Genomic DNA, 4,658 nt, shown 5'->3' with positions numbered 1-4,658 from the left:
AGGAAACATATCAAAGATCATATATTAAAGTGAGAGAGCTGAAGAAATCCCAGCTCCTTGCAGAGACCAGAGGGGAGGTATTTTGGGCGGAGATTGAGAAGACACACCCTCAGCATGTTGTAGTCCTTCACATGAACCATCACAGAGGGTGGATGCAGCTCCTTAATGTATAAAAGTTTTAGTTTCCTGCAAAACCAGTTAGTCTCCTGAATGCTGGTCCTGATATCCTGTTATTGGGTGGCTCATTTCCCTTGCAGGGTCCTATGGAGCCACCATTGTGTGTGCTAGTAAGTTGTGTGTCTTCACAAACACACCCGGCAAGACACCTGACCTCCCCCCTTCTCCATGCTAGGAGAGCTGCTGGAGATTGTGCTCTGTCCCCTGTGATCTTGTACTGGACAGGAAGTTCAGAAAAGCTGAGCTGAGAGAGTTGGAGTTGTTTGGAAATATGATGAGTCTAAGAGCTTGGACTAAAGTTTGCTGAGAAATGTATATTTGTTTAATCTAAATGAATTATTTAAAAAGGCGCATGCACAGTTCAGATTTTCGTCCGGGAGACGAGGAGAGACACAAGGTAAGTCTATGGACAGTGTGCACCTACATGCAGACACAGCGCTGGATCAGAGACCCACAGCAGCGCTGGGGAGAAGGCTAAAAAAAAAAGAAGATAAAATGTAAAAAATGTGTCAGTCATTTATGAACAGAGCCTGAAAACTAGCTCAGTCATGAAGGGGTTAAGAGACATAATTTAAGGTACGTGCTTACACTAACATTGGGGGGAGGGAAAAAAATGTATGCTTTAATGTCACTTCAGGGAACCAGCTGATATGGGGTAAACTAAAACTTTTCAACATCAAGGAGCCCAAACCCTTTTTATTTTAATATCACTTTAATGCTACTAATTGTATGAGGAATATATTGATAGATATGTGTTACTTGCAGATGTAAACCGCAGATCTTCCCATATTAGTAAGTTGCTGTGTACTGTTAAATTGTATATTTAATGTGGACTTTTCAGTAATATTACAAGGCTGCATGATTTCATTTTTGACATGTCACAGTATATGGCAACATTAGAGTTTTTAATAAATTTACCCCTTTTATCATTAACGAAGTGGCGTCACAAGGGGGAGTGGCCTGCACTGATTGACACCATCAGGAGGGGTGACACCAAAATGACAGTCATGGCATACCTTATCCCGCTGGATGAATGTCCCCTCCTCTAACACCGCTGGTGCTTAGTCCATTGCTGTCAAATGGATAGTGCCTTCAGCTCTGTGTGAGCTCCAACCACAGATCCAAATTGAACTTACATAGATCTTTCTTTTTTTTCCTGAGAGGGGGAGCAAAATGAAGGTAAGTATAAGCTGCTGGTGATGGAATTACAAGAGTGAACCCGTTGCTTTGCCTTGCATGGGCAAAATGCAGGTACATTTCTTGATGGGCAGTTATTTATTGTTGTTATCTATGTATTTTCATATGTACAAATACATTTTAATGAGATATTGGATTGAATAAATTAAGAATGTTAATTTAAGACAATGGATGGTGTTGTGCCTCTTAAAACCCCATAAGATATGTATTTGTGACTACCATTATTTCTACATCTGATTAAGGTGCTAATTTAATTGGTTCATCTGGAGGAGATAGGAGGATAAAAAGAGTTGAAGTTTGAAAACTGGCAAACTTTTTAGTGTGATTTCCCTCACACTGCAAAGAAATCCTCTCACTTGTTGAATCTATAGGACAGAAATTGAAGGGAAATGTCCCTAATGAGACACAGATAACAGAATAAAAACATGTACTGTGGTTTTAACCCTCCTTTAATCCATCTAAAATAAAAATAAAAAAAATGTTTTGCTTTAGATTCACTTTAAATAAACAAGATTGTTTTTACACAATTTAATATTGTTTTTAATAGGCTAAGTAAATATATGGAGAATGGAATGTAAAGAGGCAGGATGGAATAAAAATAGTAGATCAACTCTTCTGCAAATATAAAGCAGCTACTGTATAGTGAGTATATTATATGCTTACCTTCTTGACCCCTCTTCCACCAGTATAAAGATTCATGCAACATGGTTTTATATTAAAATATGTACAGATTTTTAACAAGCACTTAAAATTAAAAATGTATGTGTTTGTATCTTAGTGTGTATGCTTGAGTGTAACCAGCGAAAAGAGCAATTCCAGCCTACATATTACAATCAGTCCATAGTAATGCTATGTCAACAAGAATTTACTACTAAAGGAAAACTACATTCTTTAAACAAATTGATATATACTATTGTTACTTAACCCAGTTTAACTTAATATTCTGTAAAACAATCTCTTATGATTTTCTTAACAAAAAATACTGAGATTTAATTAAATTTCAATGATTTACTTTTTTTACTTACCTAACTTTTATATCATATCAACAGTATTTTTCATAGAGAGGCAGAGCCAGCTGTCAACCAGCCAGTGGGGTGGATCTCGACAGTATTGTCAGGATCTGTCCCAGCTGTGGTGTGGCTCTGCGCTCTCGGCATATAGCGGGCAATAGCCCCCCTATATACTGAGATTTGGGTCCCTAGAGGACATTAGAATAAGTCCCTGTGACCCTGAAGAGAACTAAGGCCAAAAAAGGTTAGGCCATCGTTCTCTTTTAACTATTCACAATAATGTGTCGTATTTGTGTATCATTTGGCTATAGATCCTCAAATAATCTCTGAATTGGTGCTGACACTGTCCTTCCTTCTGGAGGGTGGCTACTTTTGTTCCCCATGGTCCCTATGTGTGTTGTAAAGTAGCCACCGCTCCAATCTCACTCCCATGATGGACTACAATCTCATGTTTATTTTACCAATTTGTACTCAGATTGTAGTCCATCACGGTAGCGAACTTGGAGCGGTGGCTACGTTAAAACACACATTGGGACCATGGGGATCGAAAGTTGGCGCCCCCCAGAAGGAAGGAAGGACAGTGTCAGCACCAATTCAGAGATGATTTGAAGACCTACAGTTGAGTTATACACACATAAGATTAATTGTTGTTAATAGTTAAGGTCCTTGAATGCATTTGGGTCAGATACAGTTACAGTGCAAGTTTACAGGATGGCCATTCTAGGGCTAGGATTGAGCAGAGGCAGAAGAAGCAGCTTTCTTGGCTGCTGTGTGGGTGAAGGAGCGTGGGCACATCTAGAATGGGAGCCTTGCTGACCCCCACATTCCAGGCGATCTCCTACCCTGAAAGACAAAGGTATCAAACTGACAGCTCAGTCCTTCAAAAAATTATACAAAATATCAGCTCTCAAAATGTACTTGTCTGGAGGGCTAACTCTGCTCCTAATAAAGAGTACAGAGCATGGCTGTCAAAGTGACAGCAGAGTTCCACTGATTAAACAGGAAAATCTGTGCTCTCCGTGTGTAATTTGCAAGACTGAGCTGTGTCAGGCCAATTCTATTCTGCCTTTATTTATCAATGAGAAATACTGTTGTAAATATTGTTAAGTGTAAAACAAGTTTGTGAGCTTGCAGTTTGTTACAGTAATGCTTAACCAAATGGGGTGAGCAAGTACCACTTCCATATAGGTTAATCAATACATGTGAAAAGAGACATATCATGTGGAACATTTGTGGTACCCAAGCCGTGATATTATTGCTTTTTTAACAAAAAAATACTTTTATGAAGACATATAGCTTTAAAAGCAATACACATCATATAATTTGAAATATGTGATGACTTCATCATGCCAGCAGCACTAGATTCACAGCAACCTGAGAACATGTCTTTGCCACCATTTACCACCTGGACAACTCATAATCTTAATACTTTGTCTCAGGTGCCTGAAAATCTCCTGATTAAGCAATTCATTATATCTGTCTGTGAAATGTGTTGAGTTGTTTGTCTTTTCCACTGGCAAGTTCAGTAATCAACATGGTTTGACATTCATGGACTGTATATATTTTTACAATAATTATTTGGATCATTCTAAGGACAAAATATTAGAATTATGAGTTGTCCAGGTGGTAAATGATAAGCATGAAGATCACCAGCACTCAAAGGACAATCTTAAATCCTCATGTATATTTACCGAAGAAATGCATCACATCTATCAAACAGCCAACGTTTCGGGGCCACACAGGGTCCCTTCATCAGGGCGACATAGTGACCTATGATACCACAGGTGGTAAATGAGGCAATTTTTTAGGTTGCTGTAAATTGTGTGCCTTTGGCATGATGACATTGTCACATATTTCAGATTGTATGATGTGTATTGTTTTTAAAGCTCTATGTCTTAATAAAAGCGTAAAAAAGCAATAATATCACAACTTGGGTATCATTAACCAGTTGACATCCGCGGTGTTAAACCCCCTTCCCATCCAGGCCATTTTTCAGTATTCAGCGCTGCGGTATTTTAACTGACATTTATTCCGTCATGCAGCGCTGTACTGAAATGAATTTTATACCCTTTTTTGGGGACAGATAGAGCTTTCTTTTGGTGGTATTTATTCACCACTGGGGGTTTTATTTTTTTACTATATTAAGGAAAAATTACCGAAATTTAAAAAAAAAAACAGTTTCCCCTATATTAAATGATAAAACATTTATTATTACCCAATTTTTTGGTAAAATATAAAAGATGGGGTCACGTCGGGTAAAAAGACACTAAACAT

General features: G+C 38.2%; 1 long non-coding RNA gene across 1 annotated transcript in view; it reads right to left on the bottom strand.

Moving 5' to 3' along the window:
- Positions 1-349: 349 nt before the first annotated feature.
- Positions 350-4,658, bottom strand: part of LOC108801270 — an 18,702-nt gene continuing 14,393 nt past the window's right edge. Inside the window, exon 3 of the long non-coding RNA XR_001942142.1 lies at positions 350-360. This is a non-coding gene — a long non-coding RNA (uncharacterized LOC108801270). The remainder of the gene's footprint in view (positions 361-4,658) is intronic.

This window comes from Nanorana parkeri, unplaced genomic scaffold, assembly GCF_000935625.1.
Source record: "Nanorana parkeri isolate BGI_ZX_2015 unplaced genomic scaffold, ASM93562v1 scaffold2273, whole genome shotgun sequence".
Classification (NCBI taxonomy): domain Eukaryota; kingdom Metazoa; phylum Chordata; class Amphibia; order Anura; family Dicroglossidae; genus Nanorana; species Nanorana parkeri.
The sequence above is the reverse complement of the archived record's forward strand: the minus strand, read 5'-3'. Positions and strand labels throughout refer to the sequence as shown.